The sequence below is a fragment of the Lissotriton vulgaris genome, chromosome 3_1, assembly GCF_964263255.1.
Source record: "Lissotriton vulgaris chromosome 3_1, aLisVul1.2, whole genome shotgun sequence".
Lineage (NCBI taxonomy): Eukaryota > Metazoa > Chordata > Amphibia > Caudata > Salamandridae > Lissotriton > Lissotriton vulgaris.
Window position 1 is genome coordinate 2,002,260,736 of NC_141689.1, and position 12,644 is coordinate 2,002,273,379.

Genomic DNA, 12,644 nt, shown 5'->3' on the forward strand with positions numbered 1-12,644 from the left:
CAAAGTCACAAACCTACCTTGAGCAATAACTGGCCATGCCTAGGAAGGATTGCAGCATAGTGACATTTTGTGGGTGGCAAGTAGCTGACAGCGCATGCACTTTACCTGCGTTAGGAGTCATTCCCCATCAGAGAATATGTGCCCAAAGAGTTTAAGTTTGGTCTAGTGAAACTCACACTTTGCTGCATTCAGAGTATGAACTGCATCAGCAAGTAACTTGCGCACTTGTGTAAGAGCCTTGTCATGTTCCTTTTGTGTTGCTCCAAAAACCACTGTGACATCACTGTAATTAAAAGCATGAGTGACAGGTTGAAATATTCGACATATAACATACTGAAATAGCTCTGCAGCTGACAACACTCCAAAACTCAGCCTTTTGTATCTGAACAAACCAACATGAGTCATAAAAGTAATGATGTACGTACAATTTATTTATTTTTATTTATTTATTTTATTTTCGAAATTTTTTATTGCGCAAACGAATACCCTAGGGTGTCTCGGCGCATGAGGAGCTAATAGAGATCAGTCATCAATTTACTGGATGTCAAACATCAGTTACTGGTTAAACAACCACGTTTTTAAGAGCCTGCGGAAAGTCATCAGGTTAGGGGCAGTTTTAATCGCCAATGGCAGAAGATTCCAAAGTTTCGGAGTAGCCACCAGAAAACGCCTATCTCCCCGGGTGGCAGTTCTTGTGTGCGACACTGAAAGGAGACATGTATTAGCAGATCTAAGTTGACTCTTGGGGGTATACAGCTGAAACGCTTCTGTGAGGAACCTGGGTCCGACGCCATGCACTGCCTTATAGGCAATACAGAGGGCCTTAAATTTAATTCGGCTCTCTACTCTCAGCCAGTGGAGGTGACGAATGGCGGGAGTGGTACTTTGGCGGCGGGGGATATCAAGCAGAATCCTTGCAGCCGCATTCTGAATAGACTGTCAATTCGTTAGAACACACTTTTGAGTGTTTAAGAAGAGGGCATTCCCGTAGTCTATTTTTGAGAATACTAACGTGGAGACCAAAGTCTTCCCAGCTGAAATAGGGAGATAAGGCAGTAACTTCTTGATCTTTTTTAAAATAAAGAATGCTGATGACACAACCTTGTTGACGTGAAGGCCAAAAGATAGTTTACTGTCAAAAATAAACTCCCAGATTTCTGGCCTTTACTACCGGGACAGGAGGAGGGCCCAACTGTGCAGGCCACCAGATAGTAGACCATTCCGGGGAAAGCCTGCCGAAAGTCATGATCTCGGTTTTGTCCGAGTTAAGCCTCAGACAGTTAGAGGTCATCCAAGTATTGACCGCAAGCATGGCTTTTTAGAAGTTGGCTGCCACAGCTGGGCCGTCTCTATGGATTGCCAGAACCAGCTGGGTATCATCTGCGTAGGATGTTAGCCGTACCCCATGGGCCTTTATTACCCTCGCTAAGTCCGCTATGTAGATATTAAATAACGTGGGACTTAGCGAGGAGCCCTGTGGGACTCCACAAGGGAGTGCAGAGATAGGGGAGTAGAAATCACCCAGCCTCACTGTCTGGGTACGGTTTTCCAGGAAAGATGAAATAAGGTCCCTGGCCGTACCGTTTATCCCCAGAGCTGTGACACGGTCGACCAAAATAACATGGTCGACCGTGTCAAAGTCTGCAGACAGATCCAGAAGGATCAGGACGGCCGCACCTCCCTGGTCCATAATAGCTCTGATCTTGTCTGAGGCCTTTATTAATGCGGTCTCCGTTCCATGCCCTTTCCTGAAACCAAACTGCGTTTCGTCAAGAAGTTGGTGAGTATCGACGAACTCTGAGAGTTGCTTGTTCATCAGAGATTCGCATATTTTGGCAGGAAAGGGGAGACACACAATGGGTATATAGCTGGCCACAGCTGTAGGATCCAAGGAGGGATTTTTCAGAAGTGGTTTAATCACAGCCTTCTTCCCTGACCTAGGATATTGACCGGTCTGGAATACAGTATTGCAGATTTCCATAAGTGGCCGTGAGATCACTTCTGTAAGGTTTACCATCACAGATGGAGGACAGGGGTCCAGGGGGGAACCAGACTTAATGGTGGAAATGAGTCTGGTAATATGGTCTTGCGTAGTGGAAGCAAAACAGGGAAGGCGATCATGATCATGATCAGAGGTTACTTCTTCCTCAGTGCAAACTCTAAGTCTAGTCCTTGTCTCCCCTTCGAAGGATGAGTATATGTCTGCCACCTTGGTAGTAAAGAAGGTGGATAGATCATTACAAAAGGTCTGTGAGGGCTCAACCCCGGGGCCCGTAGCGGGAATGGACAAGGTGGTGACAACAGAGAACAGCTCTCTAACAGAGTTTTTGGCATTCTCTATTTGGGTCGAGAAAAAGACAGGTTTTCGAGCGATAATCGCCTTTTTGTATATTATTAGGGCATCTTTATAGGTTTGCTTGGCTATGGGGCAGTAAGCTTTCCTCCAACGCCTTTCCAGGCTCCTGCAATATTGCCGATGGAGTCTGAGACTGAGATCCCCAAATAATTGCTGTCTTTACTCCCTCAGGTTTTCATCCTCCTCAGTTTATGAATTGTAAGCAGTTAGCGCGGGGACACACAGTTTTGTGCAGCCAGGCGCTCTATAAATGTTTTTATTATTATTATTATTATATTAGTGTACCAGGCCGCCGACGGAGACGTTCTATTAGGTCTCATGAACTTCTCCGGGGCTACTTGATCAGCGGCATTCCGAATCCAGTCTTGGAAATCGGAAGCTAGTAGTGTAGGATTGCTTCCTCCCTTGGGACAGGAAGAAGCCAAGAGATCTAGCATCTGAGGGATGTCCGCATTCTTCCAGGCACGAGTCCCAATCCTGGTTCGTGGCCTGGGGGCAAGGGGGTTTGTAGTCTGGGTATGTATCCCAAAGATAATAGCCCTGTGATCTGACCACGTGATGGGAAAAGTATCCAATACCAAAATATCAGGGTTATTAGTGAACAGACCATCTAGAGTATGTCCTGCCTGGTGTGTGATTCCCTTGACCAATTGATAAAGTCCCAAGGTTGAGAGATCAGTAATGAGTTGGCTGGTTTCATAATTATCTTGCTCTTCCAAATGGAAGTTAAAATCTCCCAATATAATGTATTCAGCAGAACTTATAATATGGTCGGCGAGGTCCAAAAGAGTGGAAAGAAAGGGGCTTCGGGGGCCGGGAGGGCGATATAACAAAATTCCTTTAAGGGCTTGTTTCTGATTGAGGTTAGTAGCAAAGATTACAGCTTCACAATTGATGGAGTTTATGGGCTCAAAGGTGGTACGATATTTGTTCTTATAAATAATGGCGAGTCGAAAAGTTGATGATATCCTTTGTTCAGGTCAAGACTGGAGAAGACTTTGGCACCCTTCAGTTGCATGATCATGTCCACTTTGTGTGGACCAGGATGTCTTTCTCTCTTGATTTCTTAGCTGCCCTGGCACTTATCAACACAGATGTGCCCTCCACCTCCACTGTCCTTTTATGGCACCAACACTTTTGGCAAAACCCATGGCATAGGACCGGTGGAGCGTGCAATGATGTCATGCTTTAACAGGGTTTGTAGTTGTTTGTCTGCGGCTTTTTGCAAGTGAAAAGCAAGTCTGTGGTCCCACTGGGCAACAGGGTGAATGGCCTTGTTAATGTGCAGTCACACTTTCAGATTGAGTGTGGAGGTTGTGATTGAGAGATATCAGTCCAATGTCAGCAGTTGGGGAAAAACTGCATAGGCATGCACTGGACGAAGTTCCTTGAAGAGTGTGAGTTGGTGTGGGGAATGGCCCTTGACGGGTTGAGGTGTGGCACAGAAGACAGCCTATTCAACATTTTGATTGCCATGATGTTAATTGGTGCACCATTGTCTATGATAAAGTTTATGGAGCAACATTGACATTTATTGTAATCTTGGGGCAGTATCCAAATTAATTTCTTTGTTTCATTTTTGTGGTTTGTCTTTGTCTTTTGTTTTCCTTGCAAGCAGCCAAACCTACCTGTGCTTGTCGTTCCTTGGTCGATACTATCATTGCACATCCATCTTCATCACTGACATTTGAGAATGAGGTTGAAGAGCCTTCGTTGGATGTACTTGAAGAAGATCGACTTTGCCACTTTCCCTGGTTTCTACTTGTCCTAATTGAAGGTGCTTTTTGGCATTGTGGGTGTAGCATGAATGCTTCTGGAACTTTCTGGCATTCATTTTTTCTTCTCACTGTGATTTATTTGGTTTCTCTTTACCTTTGCAAACCATTATGAAGTAGTTTTCTTCCCCGCAACCTATGCACTTTTTTCCTATGGCTGGATATATGTCTTCATGGGGAAATGAAAACCCACATTGGAAACACAACTTTTTCTTCTTTGGAGACATTGACTTGCTTGCATCTACCTTGTGTTTGTACTTGCTTTTCATGGCCAACCCTGATTCATTTTTCTCTGTTCCAGCTTCTGTATCAGTATCTTGTTGAGCTGCTCTTTTATTGGACATTGCAAGCATTATTACTTTCTCTTAAATGAGAGTCTCTCTCACCATGCTTCTTATGAAATAGTCTGAAAGACAGCCATCAATGACTCTGAGGCATAGTGCTTCCTCATCATTAAATTCACTACAGTTCACTTCCAGTGTTTGATAAGCACATCAAGCCTTTCAACAGAATCATCCATCATTTCTCCAGCTGCTGTCTTGCTCGATTGAAAATGTACCTTTCATAGTCGACATTTAGCATCAAATTGATCTTCTTTCCTAGTGCTTCTTTGATCTGACGGCACAATATTGCATCAGTCTGCAAGATTTTCTTCAGCACTCCTTTTATTCAATCAGCGGCAAGGTTCTTTGAATACCTAATCATTTTCTTATCATCTACTTCTTCTAGGGCCTCCATGAAGTCATTGAAAGTCTTGATCCATGCAGTCCACCTGGCAGCAATATTTTGCTTCTTGGCGGTGTCAAATGGTGGTGCTGGTTACGGAAATGCAGGTGTATCATAGTTCATGCTCCCTTCTGTAGCTATTGAAAATATTCACTATTCCGATGGCTTTCATTGCACTGGATGCCACTTGCCTCTTGGTCGTTACACCCAATTCTAGGTCATGTGGTAATTCTCTCGCTTGTGCTGGTGAGCATGTTTCTAGTTTTGTACCTGGTTATCACTGCCTTTAGATTTTGATTTGCATGATCAGTGGCTCTGTGTTATGGCCAACTCAGTATTTCTTCTTTCAACCTTACCAACCTTACCAACGGATTCTAGTGAGCTTTTCAAATGGGCTCCTCTTCGGGCCATCAACTTCTTTGATGGCCTTATATGGGTTGGAGCAGTGCTTTGACTCCACACATGCCAACTTTGAACTGCTTCTCATAAATTTGGGCAGAGGGAGAGCAGTCTCATTTTTTCGAGGCATGTATTTGTCGCCATTTGTAGCATCCTTCCCATCCCATGAGCATGCAAATGATCATGCCACCCACAGAGCTCTGTTTTGAACATCTTTATTCCTCACCATACAATCAGACTCTGCACTCTCAATATGTCATAACCATTAATAACCACACTTTAACACCACACAGCAAGTTATGAAATTCCTCTGTTGAGTCCGCCTAGAACCGTGAAGGTCTTAGTGCCCTTAGGCATGTATGTTCGCTACATATGCACACATGCACATTTCCGGGGTGCAACAGGGTGTCCTTTTGACACCCTGGCACCCTTGAAATAGTTCTCGCTATTTGCGATTCTTTAATACCCAATCGCAAATAGTGAATATCTTCCCATTCATTCCTATGGGCCTCCTAGCCCATAGGAATGAATGGCTAGGTATTCCTTATTAACGAATCTCAATTTGCGATTTGTTATTAAGAAATATTAAGGAATCGCTAATATTTTAGCGTTTCCTACCTACATTCAATTTAGCGAGTCCTTAATACAGGTTCGGTAAAAATCGCTATTAAGGACTCGCTTAATTGAATTTACCTACATCTGGCCCTTAGTCTTTTGTGCCAAAGTGATGTCAGCATGCCAAGCTCTGACCGAACCAGACCTGTGCTCTTTTTAGGTCTGGTGTTAGCCAAGGCCTTTTGAATTTACTAAAGTTCTATGTGTGATTTATTTACTTATAAGAGCTTTCAGCTAGCCCTCTTCACATGTTGGTCTGTTGTGTGTCACTCACAATTTTCTTCTTGCTACTACATCATTTCAGCATTGGTCAATGTATCATCCCACTTCAGCCATTGTCTAACTTCACTGCCATTTCACGAGTAGCAAATTCACACACAAAATCGTTCCTTAAATGCAAGGGACTCCAGTGGTAGTCCCATTCTCAGATAGTAATGTGTGCTATTTGTGGCAAAAAATATATTTTTACTTTTAGCCAATGTTTTTTTTTATCAACAGATTTACCAAAAATAAAGTTTTGTAAAACCATGACAAAACACATGCCATATCTATTGTCTTTACCAGTGCCTGTTTGTTTTTGTGTAGAAAAAGTCCACTTGGCGGCACACTGTCGTTGTTAAGGTGAATTGACCATGATTAGACACCCCATGTCCCTTACTCTGTTAATGTACTTTTTCGTTTCTGATAGTACTGAGATGGAGTCAGCACTCACTTACCAATTAACCTGTCCTTGGTGCCTTCCCTTCCTTCTGATGGCATACTGTCACCGTGAACTCTTGTTTACTCTTTGTAGGTATGGTAAGTTCTATGCAGATTCATGTGGGAGGCAGAGTTGAAAAGGAGGCCAAAAACGATTGCATGCGCCAATAACTTTGGTACTCTGTACTGAATCTGCATAGCACTTAGCAACCTCTTAGCATGTTAAGCCAGTGCAGAAATCTCAGGTTTCATGCAGATCAGGGAAGGGGGTGGCAGGGGTGGCAGCATTAAATGGGGGGTTGTAAGGGGGGGTCCAAAAACAATTAATTTTCTAATAACTTTTTTTATCTTTACAGATCTGTACATCCCTTGACAGACACTTACCATGTTTAGCTTGCTTGTGATATTATGACTTTAATGCAAACCGACCAATGGGGTATATTTGGAGGTACCAAAGAGGGTCATACTTAAGGAGGTGGTCAAAAAAGCAGCAGTTCCCATTTTAACTCGCATAGGAATCTTTGCTCTGTGCTACAGTCAGAAACCCTGAAGGGAGTTATGGCAGTCTTGGATTGAATGTAAAACTTTTCTCATGGAAGGGGTTTGTTTGGTTTGGAATACATCTTTTCAGTAGTTTTCAAGAAACTGGCCTTAAAACACTGTGTCAGTGAGTTTGAAAGGGGTAAACTATAGTGATAGCTAGACCATCTGTAAGCGAACAGACCTTGTCCCCAGGTCTGAAGATTTTCTATAGCACATCTTATAAAAATAAAAGTCAGATTGGGTCCAAAAATCAAATACCCAGCTACGCTGCAGGCCTAGCCCTACTGCCATCCTGTTCGAAGCATGTTTAAAGGCTGTGCACATCAGGGGTTGTCAGGGTGCAGCAAGTTAACACATTATTAGCACATTAATACTTTTTTGCTCTCCTACTGAAGTATGCCCTTGTTGATGAATTTGCATCAACATTCGTTCACAAAGGGAAATCAAAACATGCTAAGGTCCTTCCAAATTGCATACTCATCTTTGATACAGCACTTACAAATTACAAATAAATGTATTTTAGACTCTTGCCTTTACTGTGACCCTTCATCAGATCACCCTGAAAGTTGAGATTACTGCAACTGACTCAAGTTGAGAGCAGCATATTCAATTTAATACTGCTTTGTCAATCAGTGCCAAAATGAATTGCACATTTTCTTGGCCCCTCCCCCTCGTCCCCCAGCCATTTAACTCTGCCTTTTCTTGATGGATTTGCATTCAACTCAATATATCAATATTCATCTGAACATAATTTCCTGACAAATCTCAAATCTGGGATAAGGCACCAATGTTATTTCTATATGAAAGTTTGTAGATTTGCCCCCCTTTGTTTGAGCTGTGTAGCGCTCTAGTGTTTCAGCCCCTTGGCTGAAACGGGAAGCACCCCCAAACATTGTAGCACTCTCTGGCCAGGCGTGGCCAGAGAGGTTAAATAAACGGACCAGAGTCGCTCGTGACTTCCGGTCCATACCACCACACTACTGAGTAGACTTACTTTATTTGCCCCTGAATGTGTGCGCATCCCCAGCTGGCCTGTGTATTGTGTGGCAGCCCAACACTGGCGACGAGGGTGGGATCCACAACCCACGCCACCATTAAGCAGCCCTGTGACCCTGCGAAGAAGCGCTGTGCGAAGGCGCTGCAAGAAGGCGAGCCGCGTCCTACCTGGTCGGCGGCCATGGGGAGAACGATCCGGAGCTTCGAGCAGACACCAACGAAGCCGGTAAGTGGGGCACCCGCAAGAAGACCGCAGCAGAAGCAGCATAGGACCCGTGGCAGAAGTGCGTGTGCATCGTGCGTGCAAAGAGGCCTGTCCACACGCCGAAGCATCCAGCGGCCCAGCGGAGGCTGCGCACATGCGCAGTAGTGTGGCAGCACGTCATCGAAGGCTCTCTACAAGCGTGAGAGAACCGAGCACTCCAGCGGCCCGCTAGAGCGTGGGCAGAGGACAGGAGCCAAGCGGGAGCGACCGTCCCCAGCAGCTCAGCAAGCAGCCCAACGCTCGCCTGCGAAGAGGACCCAGCCGCTTAATAAGCAGTGGTACATGCAAGCAAGAATGCACCAGCAAGGGCAGAAAAATCCAGCTCAGAAGGCCTGAGCGACGATATAGCAAGGTACAGGTCATCCACCGCCTGGGCTCAACAAGCAGTGGCAAAATCAACTAAACACAGAGAGTACACAAGACAACAAAACACCAACAGGAGAGTGCCCACCATACCAAGCGCACCATGTCAAACCAGCCAGCACCAAATGCCGCGCAGGCTCAAGCAGCAGCCCCCGCTCAACCGCCGCCTCCACCAGCGCACACGCAAATTCAAGCGCTGCCACCCTTCAGCGTACTCATCGAACCGTCAACCGCCGCTGCGCGGTGGAAGCACTGGGTTGGAAGCCTTGACAATTATTTCATTGCGACCAGAGAAACAGACGGAGCAGTGAAGAGGTCACTACTCCTGCACTTTGGAGGGGACGAAATTTACAAGTTATTTGCGCACCTCCCAAATACTGGCGTAGCAACCGATTATGACGCAGCGGTAAGAGCCCTGACCGCTCACTTTGACCCGCAACTCAACCCTCACTACGAACGGTTCAAATTCCGGCAGTCCAGGCAAAGAGGGGGAGAAACAATGGACGCATTTCACGCCCGGCTCAGAGAGCTAGCAAGCACGTGCCCGGAAGACGACCAAACAAAGGAAGTAACGGCACAGCTAATTCAAGGTTGCAGGAACAAGACTTTAAGGACACTCATTCTCCGGCAACCGCGCATCACCCTAGATGAGATACTGCTGCTTGCGTGATCGCACGAATTATCTGGACAGATCATTATTTCATTGAATTCAACCTCAAGATTGAGGGAGTTGAGATAAAGACAAAGGAGACATTAAATAAGAGCACACCCTCACCTTGCAGGGGAAAAATCATAAAGCACCCTGATCTTGGTCAATGGGTGAAGGAGAGCAAACCCATTCTCACAGGGAACACAACAATAGACTACCAGAGATTTGAGAGTTGGATGACTACGAGTGGAAATCAGATTAAAAACCTAGGCAGACGTTCTGCCTCAAGTTAAAGGAGAACATCTGCACCTTGGTTCTTAGATGAACAAAAAGAAATGCTAGGTAAAATCAGAATTCTAGAGCAAAGATGGCGACATAATTATGGGATTGAAGTAAAGGAGACATACAAGAGAGCAAGGAGGCTTTATCACGCCTCTATAAAAGGTGCAAAAGCCAAGTACTTTACTTCACTGATTGAAGCCTCTAGTAATAAACAGAAAGAAATATTTAAAATTGTTAACAGCTTTAGAAAGCCCAAAGCGTCATCACAAGAGATCCCACCCTCCCAGACTCTCTGTGACGAGATAGCTAACTATTTCACACAGAAAATAGATACCCTTACGATAGATTTCCCTCAGTCAGAGAAAGAGGAGTTAGAGGATAAAACCAGCATAGATATAGGCAAATCATGCTGGGATACCTTTAATCAAATCAGTCTGGAAGACACATATCAGGGGATATCTGCGATTAAGTCAGGATCTCCCTTCGATCCCTGTCCCCCTATGTTGCTTAAAGCAATATTAGAAGAAGTTAATCCAGGAATTAACTCTATTATAAACTCATCCCTCCAATCAGGTGAGATTCCCCCCCATTGGAAAGTGGCAGCAGCCAGACCACTGCAGAAGAAGGTTTTGCCGGACCCCGCAACCCGTTCTAACCTGGGCCCAATTTCACTCCTCCCAGCTGTTTGTAAATTAACGGAATCCTATGTCAATAAGCAACTTATGGCTTTTTTGGAGGAAAATTAAATTTTCCACCCATGTCAAGCAGGTTTTAGAGCTTATCACTCAACTGAATCTGCCCTGTTGTCCTCAACTGAAACCATTCAAGCTGCATTGGATCAGGGCAAGATGGCTGTCCTGATCCTATTAGATCTCTCTGCAGCATTCGACACGGTGTCCCACGCTATCCTTCTACATCGCCTAGCAAATGCAGGCATAGCGGGAACCGTTCTCGAATGGTTCAAAAATTATTTGGCACACAGACGCCAGATTATTATGCTGGGAAATTTCCGCTCCGAGGAGAAAGTGTTGAAAACAGGGGTTCCGCAGGGCTCGAGTTTGAGCCCCACATTGTTCAACCTGTATTTGGTTCCCCTGATTAAACTGATCTCCTCTTTCGGTATCAGTACGATTGCGAATGCCGATGATAACCAGTTGGTATTGGTTCTCGATAAGAACCAAACCAATGCGGAAACGACCCTGAGGGAATGCCTATCGGCAACTTTTACGTGGATGACAAACAATCACCTTAAGTGTAACTCTGCGAAAACAGAAATTTTGCCCTTTGGACCTAATAATTGCTTCTCTCCTCATGATTGGTGGCCTCAAGAGACAGAGGCTCCACCAAAGACGATCAATGCAGCACGAAACCTGGGCATCAAATTTGATAACACCCTCTCCTTTACTCAACAAGCAAAAGAAGTAGCAGGTGCTTGTTTTAACATCATTAGGGATCTCAGAAAATATTTCGACTTGCTCCCCCTGAGTGCCAGGCGGACGGTTGCAGTGGCGCTGATACCATCTAGACTAGATTACTGTAATAGTCTGTATGCAGGGTTAAATAAATCTGCCCTGCACAGACTTCAGATGGTCCAACATGCAGCCGCCAGACTGGTCCTCAGACGGCCCAGAAAATCTTCGGCCTCTGCTGCATTAGATGCCCTTCACTGGCTCCCAGTACAAAAGCGTATCCTGTTCAAGGTCCTTATTATCACCTACAGAGCCTTTCATCATCAGGGTCCATTGTACCTGCGTAGGCTCTTTGCACAATACCATCCGACGCGAGAACTTAGATCTTCTACAGCGAATCTCCACTCTGTTCCCAGATTTAGGCTGACAACCAAAGGAGGAAAATCTCTAGCAGTTATCGGCTCTAAGGCATGGAACAAATTACCCCACTGCCTTCGGGAAGCTACCTCGGAGCATAGGTTCAGGAAAATACTGAAAACATGGATTTACACACTGTCAGACACAGGCTGTAAAGCCTTATTATGATCTCTCTTTTACAACAAGGGCAGTCCAGCTGTGGTTATCTGCTGGTATTTAGGAGTCTCAGCGCCAAGATGCTCCCTGGAGTGGTAGTGCGCTATAAAAATGCCATATCACATCACACATCACATGTTCGCGCAATGGCAATGGAAGCTGCACTCAATCAACAGGCAGAAACAAGCGCCCACGTGAAGACAGAATGAGTAGACGCCATTCGCACACCAACTCGGAGCGGGCGAGGGCGATGGACCACAGAGTGACGCAACGCCCTCCATGTGGGTACTGTGGCAAAGAGGAACACAATCTGGATGGATGCCCAGCAAGAGGCAAAACATGCTCCAAGTGCGGACCCCTAATCATTTTGCTAGTGTCTGCCGGGGAGGATTCCGTGGCTGGAACACAGCAGGGAAGAAGTCAGTAGCCGGCGCGGTCAGCCACCTATCGCTGGAAGAACCAACACCATCACGGTCAACAAAAGCACCGTCTCGCAGCTACCAACGCCTAGACGACTCTTCAATGGACGAAGAAGGAGAATGTTACTTTGTGTCATTCGTGAGTGACCTCAAGCGGCGGAGACGACCACAACCAAAATGCAGCATCGAAATTGATGGGTCACCGGTGACGGGCCTAATCGACACCGGAGCCACAGTAAACGTAATGGGCTTGCAACATTATAAGAGCCTGAAGCCCCGACCGCAGCTGACGCTGTCCAAAATCCGAATTCTGACATATGGCAGCCAGAAGCCACTACCCCTCCGAGGGAAGATGGTAGTCCAGGTGAAAGCAGAAGACAGGGAAGTAGCAACAACATTTCATGTTGTAGACCGGGAAGCAGATCTACTGGTAGGAAGCCACACAGCGGAAGACCTCCAACTGATAGCCTTCGCCAACGCAGTAAAGATGCTCCAAACGGAAGATGTGCTTGAACTATTCCCCCAACTGTTCCAAGGACTTGGGACCATCAAAAAACAACCGGTAAAGCTCCACA